This window comes from Grampus griseus (assembly GCF_964374135.1).
Source record: "Grampus griseus genome assembly, chromosome: 18".
Lineage (NCBI taxonomy): Eukaryota > Metazoa > Chordata > Mammalia > Artiodactyla > Delphinidae > Grampus > Grampus griseus.
The window spans coordinates 53771147-53783221 of NC_139012.1; positions in this window are offsets into that span (position 1 = coordinate 53771147).

A 12075-nucleotide genomic window follows, 5' to 3' on the forward strand; every position below is an offset into this window, starting at 1 on the left:
CTCACCATTCTTCTAAGACTTTGATTCAATAGTGTTACCAAGTCCAAGCTCATACTGCTCACCACATGACAGGCCAATAAATCGAGAGACATTTTGTTGGAGTAAAGGTTAGCGACTTTATTCAGAAAACCAGCAGACCAAGAAGATGGTGGACTCATTTCCCAAAGAACTATCTTGCCTGAATTAGAATGCAGGCTTCTTTTATACTAAAAGTGAAGAGAGTAAAGTCATACTTTTCCTGGTTCTGGTCAGCCTCTGGTGAGATGTGTTAATTTCTGCCTTCCTGCAGTCATTCACAGGTAGGTCTGGTCAGGATGCTTCCTGTGAGCTAAACAAAGGTGTTTTAGCTTAATGCTCTGTACCTGAGAGGCAGGGTTCCCAGAGATGGGCCATTATGTATAATTTAAGCTTATTGGCAATATCTCTTTAGTGATTAACTTGTAATAAAATACAAAGATTTTTCCCTATTACAAGAGGTTGGATGGGTCTCACTAGGGTGGGACCAGTGTAGTTGGCAGCTATTTTCTCTTTTTTTCCTACTGGTTTCCAGATGGTTGTGTAATCTATTATTCAAACTTGGAGGAAATTAAGACACAGGTACTTAGCCAATGGATGCGCTAACTTAAGACAATAATTTGAAATGATCCAAGAATGAATTCAGAAAAAACACAAAACTGACTGAGAAGTAATTCTCAGAGACAGTAGAAGAGATGGCATCAGGAATAGAGTGGTGGTAGTGACAGGAGTACAATAACAGTGGTGCCAGAAATGGAACCCAACATGCCCATCACCACAGCATGACTCTGCTGCCCAACTATCACTAACTTTTGCCTGTTCACCAAGCCTTTGTTTCTGACCTCTATGTCAACTTTGTGAGCTACACAATAACCTACTGGTAAACTTTTTATTTAGGAAAGCCACACCTGCAAAATGAACCCTGACAATCATTCCTCTTCTAATCTAACATTATAACAAACACTCTGCTGATTCCAACAAAGGTGCCCTGTGGAATTAAGCTTGAGAATTATTGTTCTTAAGTGGATCACAGAACTATTATTTTTTTAACATTTTTATTGGAGTATAATTGCTTTACAATGTTGTGTTAGTTTCTGCTGTATAATAAAATGAATCAGCTATATGTATACATATATCCCCGTATCCCCTCTCTCGTGTATCCCTACAACCCTCCCTATCCCACCCCTCTAGGTGGTCACAAATCACGGAGGTGAACTCGCTGTACTATGCAGCTGCTTCCCACTAGCTATCTATGTTACATTTGGTAGTCCATATATGTCAATGCCACTCTCTCACTTCATCCTAGCTTACCCTTTCCCCTCCGTGTCCTCAAGTCCATTCTCCACATCTGCATCATTATTCCTGTCCTGGCCCTAGGTTCTTCAGACCACTTTTTTTTTTTTTAGATAACATATATATGTGTTAGCATACAGTATTTGTTTTTCTCTTTCTGACTTACTTCACTCTGTATGACAGACTCTAGGTCCATCCACCTCGCTACAAATAACACAATTTCATTTCTTTCTATGGCTGGTAATATTCCATTGTATATATGTACTACATCTTCTTTATTCATTCATCTGTTGATGGACACTTAGGTTGCTGACATGTCCTGGCTATTGTACATAGAGTTACAGTGAACGTTGTGGTTCATGACTGTTTTTGAATTACGGTTTTCTCAGGGTATATGCCCAGTAGTGGGATTGCTGGGTTGTATGGAAGTTCTATTTTTAGGTTTTTAAGGAACCACCATACTGATCTCCATACTAGCTGTATCAATTTACATTCCCACCAACAGTGGAAGAGGGTTCCCTTTTCTCCACACCCTCTCCAGCATTTATTGTTTCTAGATTTTTTGATGATGGCCATTCTGACTGGTGTGAGATGATATCTCATTGTAGTTTTGATTTGCATTTCTCTAATGATTAATGATGTTGAGCATTCTTTCATGAGTTTGTTGGCACTCTGTATATCTTCTTTGGAGAAATGTTTATTTAAGGCTTCTGCCTATTTTTGGATTCGGTTGTTTGTCTTTTTTATATTGAGCTGCATGAGCTTCTTGTAAATTTTGGAGATTAATCCTTTGTCAGATGCTTCATTTGCAAATATTTTCTCCCATTCTGAGGGTTATCTTTTCGTCTTATTTATGGTTTCCATTGTTGTGCAAAAGATTTTAAGTTTCATTAAGTCCCATTTGTTTATTTTTGTTTTTATTTTCATTTCTCTAAGAGGTGGGTCAAAAAGGATCTTGCTGTGATTTATGTCATGGAGGGTTCTGCCTATGTTTTCCTCTAAGAGTTTAATAGTTTCTGGCCTTACATTTAGGTCTTTAATCCATTTTGAGTTTATTTTTGTGTATGGTGTTAGGGAGTGTTATAATTTCATTCTTTTACATGTAGCTGTACAGTTTTCCCAGCACCACTTATTAAAGAGACTCTCTTTTCTTCACTGTATATTCTTGTCTCCTTTATCAAAGATAAGGTGACCATATGTGTGTGGGTTTATCTCTGGGCTTTCTGTCCTGTTTCATTGATCCATATTTTTGTGTTTGTGCCAGTACCATACTGTCTTGATTACTGTAGCTATGTAATATAGTCCAAAGTCAGGGAGCCTGATTTCTCCAGCTCCACTTTTCATTCTCATTATTACTTTGGCTATTTGGTGTCTTTTGTGTTGTCATACAAATTGTGAACTTTTTTGTTCTAGTTCTGTGAAAAATGCCATTGGTAGTTTGATAGGGATTGCTTTGGAGTATAGCCATTTTCACAAAGTTGATTCATCCAATCCAAGAACATGGTATATCTCTCCATCTGTTTGTATCATCTTTAATTTCTTTCATCAGTGTCTTATAGTTTCCTGCATACAGGTCTTTTTTGTCCCTAGGTAGGTTTATTCCTAGCTATTCTATTCTTTTTTTGCAATGGTAAATGGGAGTGTTTCCTTAATTTCTCTTTCAGATTTTTCATCATTAGTGTATAGGAATGCAAGAGATTTCTGTTGCTTTGTGTTGCATTTCTGCATGAATTTTGTATCCTGCTACTTTACGAAATTCATTGATTAGCTCTAGTAGTTTTCTTGTAGCATCTTTAGGATTCTCTATGTATAGTATCATGTCATGTGCAAATAGTGAAAGTTTTATTTCTTCTTTTCTGATTTGGATGCAGTTTAATTTCTTTTTCTTCTCTGACTGCTGTAGCTAAATCTTCCAAAACTGTGTTGTATAATAGTGGTGAGAGTGGGCAACCTTGTCTTATTCCTGATCTTAGTGGAAATGGTTTCAGTATTTCACCATTGAGAAAGATGTTGTCTGTGTGTTTGTCATTTATGGCATTTATTATGTTGAGGTAATACTACTATGATTGTGTTACTGTCGATTTCCCTTTTTGTGGCTGTTAGCATTTGCCGTATATATTGATGTTCTCTTATGTTGATGCATAAATATTTACAATTGGTATATCTTCTTCTTGGATTGATTCATTGATCATTATGTAGAGTCTTTCTTTGTGTTTTGTAATATTCTTTATTTTACAGTCTATGTTGTCTGATATGAGAATTGCTTCTCCAGCTCTCTTTTGATTCAATTTACATGGAATATCTTTTTCCATCCCCTGACTTGCAGTCTGTGTGTGTCCCTAGGTCTGAAGTTGGTCTCTTGTAGACAGCATATATACAGTTCTTGTTTTTCTATCCTTTCCACCAGTCTGTGTCTTTTGGTTGGAACATTTAATCCATTTCCATTTAAGGTCATTATCGATATGTATGTTCCTATTACCATTTTCTTAATTGTTTTGGGTTTGTTACTGTAGGTCTCTTCCTTTTCTTGTGTTTCCTGCCTAGAGAATTTCCTTTAGCATTTTTTGTAAAGTTGGTTTTGTGGTGCTGAATTCTCTTAGCTTTTGCTTGTCTGTAAAGATTTTAATATCTCGGTCGAATCTGAATGAGATCCTTGATGGGTAGAGTAATCTTGGTTGTAGGTTTTTCCCTTTCATCTCTTTAAGTATGTCCTGCCACTCCCTTCTGGCTTGCAGAGTTTCTGCTGAAACATCAGCTGCTAACATTATGGAGATTCCCTTGTATGTTATTTGTTGTTTTTCCCTTGCTGCTTTTAATATTTTTTCTTTGTATTTAATTTTTGATAGTTTGATTAATATGTGTCTTGGCATGTTTCTCCTTGGATTTATCCTATATGGGACTCTCTGTGCTTCCTGGACTTCATTGACTCTTTCCTTTCCCATATTAGGGAAGTTTTCAACTATAATCTCTTCAAATATTTTCTCAGTCCCTTTCTTTTTCTATTCTTCTTCTGGGGCCTCTATAGTTCAAATGTTGGTGCATTTAATGCTGTCCTAATGGTCTCTGAATGTGTCCTCCATTCTTTTCATTGTTTTTTTCTTTATTCTGCTCTGCAGTAGTTATTTCCACTATTTTATCTTCCAGGTCACTTATCCATTCTTCTGCTTCAGTTATTCTGCTATTGATCCCTTCTTGAGAATATTTAATTTCATTTATTGTGTTGTTCATCATTGTTTTTTTGCTCTTTAGTTCTTGCTCTTTAGGTCCTTGTTAAATGTTTCTTGTATTTTCTCCATTCTATTTCCAAGATTTTGGATCATCTTTACTATCATTATTCTGAATTATTTTTCAGGTAGCCTGCCTACTTCCTCTTCATTTGTTTGGTCTGGTGGGTTTTTACCTTGCTTCTTCATCTCCTGTGTATTTCTCTGTCTTCTCATTTTGCTTAACTTACTGTGTTTGGGGTCTCCTTTTCGCAGGCTGCAGGCTCATAGTTCCCATTGTTTTTGGAGTCTGCACCCCGTTAGTAAGATTCATTCAGTGGGTTGTATAGGCTTCCTGGTGGAGGGGACTGGTGCCTGTGTTCTGTTGGATGAGGCTGGATCTTTTCTTTCTGGTGGGCAGGACCACATGCATTAGTGTGTTTTAGCATGTCTGTGAACTTATGATTTTAGGCAGCTTTTCTGCTAATGGGTGGGGCTGTGTTCCTTTCTTGCTAGTTGTTTGGCATGGGGGGTCCAGCACTGGAGCTTGCTGGTTGTTGAATGGAGCTGGGTCTTAACACTGGGATGGAGGTCTCTGGGAGAGCTCCTGCCAATTCATATTAAGTGGGGCCAGGAGGTCTCTGGTGGTCCAATGCCCTTAACTCGGCTCTCACACCTGAGAGCCTCAGGCCTGACACCCGGCTAGAGCACCAGGACCCTGGAGGATGGGCAAGTCAGAAAGGAATCAGGTTCACGTCCCTTCAGAACTATTATTTTGAAGTAGTTCAACATCCTACTGTTTAAATTCATCAGCCAGTTTATATTTTTTTCTTTTTCTGAGATCTGTTTTGCCAATCATGAGATCTTTTAAAAATTATTAACTTTTCCACATTAGGGAAGATGTAATTTTTCTTTATATAGTCACACATTTTGGAGGTGGAAGCATGAGACACAGATAGTACTTTCTTCTTCCACTTTCCTCAACTCTAATCATTTTCTCAGAACAGAATATTAAAGTCTCCAGCTTTCTAAACCACCATATTTTATACTAACAGAAAAAGGCCTGGACCTACGAAAACTACAAAAAATAATACAATCTTCTGATAAGCTGTTCTTCATCAAGATTAGAAAACATAAATTTGGGAGTGATAAAATTTTATTTCAGAGTGAATCACAGGTTTCATATATTTTCCCCAGGAACCTATTTCACCTACCTCAAAATATTTCCACTTTTTAAAATCCAGTGAATTTGGTAGGTGGAAACCCACATATAGTGAAGTTGGTTATGTTTTATGAGTCATTTTTGGTTCAAAATACTAATTTTACTGACTGTAAAATATATATATACTGCTTATCCAGTGTATCTCTAATAATACAACAAATAGCACAGTCAAATACTGGACAATGATTATAACTCATACAAGGAAGTGCTGTGTTCTTGTAAAACTTCATATTACTTCATTATCCACTTAGTGTTTCATAATAACTAACAAGCTTTATGAATGCACCTCAGTTTCCTCACCTGTAAAATGAATCAGTTGCAACCAACAACTTCCCTGGTCCATTCCAGTTCTAACATCCTATTGTTTATATAAACACTGACAAGTTCACTGTATGCATCCTTATTTCTTATTAAAAATGATTAATAAATCCATTAATTGTTCATATGGTAAACTGTCATCTCCTAATTATTGTTTAAAAATACAAATCCCACATATTCTTTATCCATTCCTCTGTTGATGGACACTTAGGTAGAAGTTGTGGCACATACATACAATGGAATATTACTCAGCCATATAAAGAAACGAAACTGAGTTATTAGCAGTGAGGTGGATGTACTTGGAGACTGTCATACAGAGTGAAGTAAGTCAAAAAGAGAAAAATAAATACCATATGCTAACACATATATATGGAATCTAAAAAAAAAAAAAATTATTCTGAAGAACCTAGGGCCAGGACAGGAATAAAGACACAGACGTAGAGAATGGACTTGAGGACACAGGGAGGGGGAAGGGTAAGCTGGGATGAAGTGAGAGAGTGGCATGGACTTATATATACTACCAAATGTAAAATTGATAGCTAGTGGGAAGCAGCCACAGAGCACAAGGAGATCAGCTCAGTGCTTTGTGACCACCTAGAGGGGTGGGATAGGGAGTATGGGAGGGAGACGGAAGAGGGAGGGGATATGGGGATATATGTATATGTATAGCTGATTCACTTTATTATAAAGCAGAAACTAACACACCATTGTAAAGCAATTATACCTCAATAAAGATGTTAAAAAATACAAATCCCTATTTTCCATTTCCAAGTTGACTTAAATTAGAGTTCAGAGATTTTTATTGTAATCTTGTGCTTTATAAGCATTGATTTTACTGCCACTAAAATATTCAAAGGTAATCCATTCTCAAAGAACAAGTTATACAGCATATTAACAAAATGGTGAGAAATCAAGTCACTAAACCATTACAGTGAGTCCTAAATTATCTGGCAATGATAGTAAAATTGGTCATTTTGTGTAACTGAATTTCTACGTTAATAGAATCAGCACCTACCTGGTGACCCCTTAGAAGAAATGCTGCTACATTCAATTAACAGATACTTTTAGTAAGAAGAAACTAACTTACTCCTTTATGAAAAATTAGACAAAGTTAGAATAAGGTAAAAAAAAAGTAGGAAATATATTTTAAGGGAAATTATTTAGTTACTTTTTAATAAGCTTTATTGTTTAGAGCAGTTTTAGGTTCACAGCAAAACTGAGTGGAAAGTACAGATTTCCCATATACACCATGACCCCATACAGGCATAGCCTCCCTCATTATCAACCTCCTTAGCCAAAGTGATACATTATTACAATTGATGAACCTACATTGCCAAGTCATTATCACCCAAAGTCCAGAGTGTACATTAGGGTTCACTGTTGGTGTTGCACAGTTAATGGGTTTGGACAAATGTGTGATGATATGTGTCTGTCATTATCATACAAAGTATTTTCAGTGTCCGAGACATCCTCTGTGCTTACCTATTCATCCCTCTCTTACCTCTAAATCTCTTGCAACCACTGAATGATATACTATACCCATAATTTTGCCTTTTTCAGAATGTTTTTCAGTTGAAATTATATAGCGTTTTCACACTAGTAGAGGAACTAAACCACAACTGGAACCTCCTCACTCCAGTTCCAGAAACTTCTGCACTGTACAAGTGTTTGGTAATGCAACCCATCAGCTCAAGCCAGTTGGCAGTTGTTCTGTGGCTTAGAGAAAGCATGTATTTTCAGTATCACTCAGGAGTAAAAGCCACTTAAGCATTTTCTAGGGGAATATACTGATATCAAATCACTATTTACTATTGATTAAAGCCCTCAGACTAAGTGAAGTCATATGTTAGATTGTAGACTTTTATTATACAGTAATACATTCACTCGTTTTGAATATAAGCCAGAAATATTTGTAACTTCCCTGATTAAATCATGCACGTGCACACACGCACACACAGACTTTCCTTCTCAAATGTTCTTTGCACTGGTTATACTATCTTACCGATTTGATTCTCTCATTAATTAATGAGCTGAATAAAGTTTCTGACACATGTTCATTTTATATTTGTGTGAGAGTCATCAAATTGCCCTTTTGAAAAACAGACTTTAAAATTAATTCATTGCAAATGCCTTTAACACATAGCATGCTACCGTCATGGTGCTGTAAGCCAAGTGGAGCCAACAAATAAAAGTCAATCCCAGCCCTAGAAAATCTCACAATCCAATCAAACCTCTAACTAGAGAGCAGAGATAAGTGCTTGGGCAGAGGGTTGGTGAAATTGCCAACAAACTAAGGAAATCTTACTTATCCTGATGGGATTTTTAAAAAAGGAAGATTTCCCAAAAAAATAGCATTTGGGTGTAATATTTAAATATACAAGGGACTTTCAGCATATAAGGTAGATGTAGCAGGTTAATTTCTAAGATCAGCACATAATGCAAAAGTCATCCATAAACAAAATAACCCTACTGGAGATGCTTACACTCACCCATAAAATGTGGTATACAGTTTGTATATACAATCCTGCATAGTCCTAGGGATGTAAGGATGTCTACTGTATATAGTAATGTAGGGTAAATAATCTCAGAGAGAAACAATATTCAGAAATCTAATCTCTCAAATGTCTCATTGCTAGAAAAACTTGAATAAAATTAGGCTTTTCTCTGATCTCTGTTAGACTATAGACTATTCTTTTAACTCTTTTCTATAGACCAGTACTTTTAACTCTTCATTAGGCATTGTTCCTCTATAAATGATTCTTCACATAAAGGCTATCACAACAAATTTCATGGCCAGCTGAACAAAATATCTCACTTCTTCATTAATGGTCAGGGAGATGTTAAATTACTCACATAATGTTTTCCATTGGTTTTGGCCGACAGACATTTACTAGTTCAGATTTGATTGCATCCATTGCTTAGATCACATACTCACCTTACCATTCAGAAGGGACTCACAAGCTCTACAAGATTTTAGGTTATGGTTTGTAATTTATTTTGTGCTTGTGTGTTGAACTGGGGAAGGAATAATGTTTGCATTTCTCTAAGCATATTTATTTGAATTTAAGTACATTAAATGTGTTTATGTACGATGGAACTCCACTGTTACAGAGGAGTTACCAAAATATATACAGTATAAGCAAAGGAAATGGTATAAGTAATAGCGTAAGTTTGAATAACTAGGAACACATTGAATTGTCTGTAATCATCTTTATTTTTTTTCTTTTCCAGCGTTATTGATATGTAATTGATATTTAGCATTGTGTAAGTTAAAGATGTATAACATGTTGATTTGATACACTTATATATTGTGAAATGATTACCATGGTAGGGTTTACTAACACCTCCATCACCTCATATAATTACTATTTCTTTTTTCAGATGAGAACATTTAAGATCTACTCTATTATCAACTTTCAAGTATATAATGCAGTTTTGTTAACTACAATCACCATGCTACACATTAAGTGCCCAGAGCTTATTCATCTATACTAGAAGTTAGTACACTTTAACCAACTTCTCCCCATTTCCCCCACCCCAAGGCCCTGGCAACCACCAATTATTCTCTGTTTCTATGAGTTCAGCTTTTTTAGATTCCACATATAAGTAATATCATACATTATTTATCTTTCTTTGTCTAACATTTCACTTAGCATAATGCCTTCAGGGTTCATCCATGTTGTCATAAAAAGGCAGGGTTTCCTTCTTTCTCATGGCTGAATAGTATTCCATTGTGTATGTGTGCATATATATATTTATATATGAGATATATACATATATATCTTCTTTATCAATTTCATATCTTCTTTATCCATTTATCCATATAAATAGACTTAGGTTGTTTCCCTGTCTTGGCTATTGTGAATATGCTGTGATGAACATGGGTGTGCAGGTATCTCTTGGAGATCCTGATTTCATTTCCTTCGGATATATATCCAGAAGGGGAATTGCTATATCATATGGTAGTTCTACTTTTAATTTTTAGAGGCACCTCTATACTGTTTTCATAGTAGCTGTACCAATATATATTCCCACTAAGGCACAAGAATTCCTTTTTCTCTACATCCTTGGCAACACTTGTTAATTATTTCTTTTGATGATAGCCATTCCAACAGTTGTGAGGTAGCATTTATGAAACCACAAATACTTTTCAAAAATATTTCCAGAAGCTAAAATCTGTTGCTTCCATTTCTTCAAAATTTTAGTCACTGAAATCCTGGCTGCACTGATCACCCTACACTCTATTTTTGTCCCCTCATCCCATGAGATTATCAAAAGCTCCAAGCCATGACTTTCTGCCTAGCATTTCAGCCTCTGCTCCTTATGAATAGACAGGAGGCTAAGTGGTAGACAGTCTGGCTCTTCTCAAGATGTTTCTGCTTTTCCCCACATCTTGGCTTCTTTGAAGTCCTGGCTGCCTAAGTTATTCTCGGCTTGGTCTTAGATCTGATGTTTTTGTGTATTGTATACAGGTTTCAAAGTTCTTAGCTGGAGAAACGGTCTGATACAAGCTATTCTTTCATATCGAGAAGCAAAAATAAGAATATCACTCAATAATTTGTTGATGACTGTAGTGATTTGAATAGTGATCCTTGAAAAGATATATCTACCTAAAACCTCAGAATGTGGCCTTATTTGGAATGACAGTATTGGCAGATGTAATTAAGACAAGGATCTTGAAATGAGATCATCTTGGTTTAGAGTGTGTCCTAAATCCAGTGACTAGTGTCCTTGTAAGAAAGATATAGAAAAGAAAACAGAAACAGAAACATGGTGGAGGAGGTCCTATGAAAATGAAGACAGAGACTGGTGTGATACAGCTCCAAACCACGGCAACCCTGGAGTCACCGGAATCTGGAAGAAAAGTAGGATTCTCCTCTGAAGCCTTTGGTGGAAGCACCTCCCCGTCAACACCTTGATTTCAGACGTTGGCCTCCTAGCTGTGAAATAATAAATTTCTGTTGTTTTAAATCAGTTTAAAATTACCAGTTTCTGGTAATTTATTACGGCAGCCCTAGGAAACTAATGTGTTAACAAATCGTATTTTTAATTTATAATCAATTAAATGTAAATACTGAGCCCCCAAATGACAAAAGCACTTAAAAATCATTCCTGGGCTTCCCTGGTGGCGCAGTGGTTGAGAGTCCGCCTGCCGATACAGGGGACACAGGTTCTTGCCCCGGTCCAGGAGGATACCACATGCCATGGAGTGGCTGGGCCCATGAGCCATAGCCGCTGAGCCTGCGTGTCTGGAGCCTGTGCTCCGCAACGGGAGAGGCCACAACAGTGAGAGGCCCGCGTATAGCAAAAAAAAAAAAAAAAAATCATTCCTAGTTAGATTTACTAGTTTATATATTAACAAGATCATATTGTGTCAAAAATATTGGAAATACAGATTTAATTCAGTTCTCTTGTTTGACAAATGAGAAATCCATGGGCCTCAGCATGAAGGGATTTTCATTTACTGTCTTAAACTACCACTTCCCATGCAATATTTTGATACCAGACCCTGTCTGGTCTGTTTCATGATTATTGATATACCAATGAAGTCACTCAATATTTGAAGTCTTTATCTTCTCTCTAAAAGCCCAAGACAGGCAGTATCTCAGCACAAATTCCCCAGCTTTGATTCAGTGTGATGATAAGGGATTGTGACACAGGTCAGCTGGGCAAGACTGTTTTATACTGTATTTGAAAAGTGAAGATTCCCTTTGGATAAATAACTCTTTGGCATTGTAGGAAGTTAAGCCACCACCAGTTGATTTCTTCTAGTCTTTTTTGTCTTGTTAGTGTATCTACTGTCAACATTACAGTCCATTTATCTTTCTAATCAATTATCTAGATATATCCAACTTCTAGTAGCCTCCCAAACACCTAGATTATTTATGACTCTGGGTGTCTCCTTTTTACAACCAACACTCTTCCACTTGATTGGACCATGTGTATTCTTTTTTTTTTTTTTTTGTGCGGTACGCGGGCCTCTCACTGCTGTGGCCTCTCCCGTTGTGGAGCACAGGCTCCGGA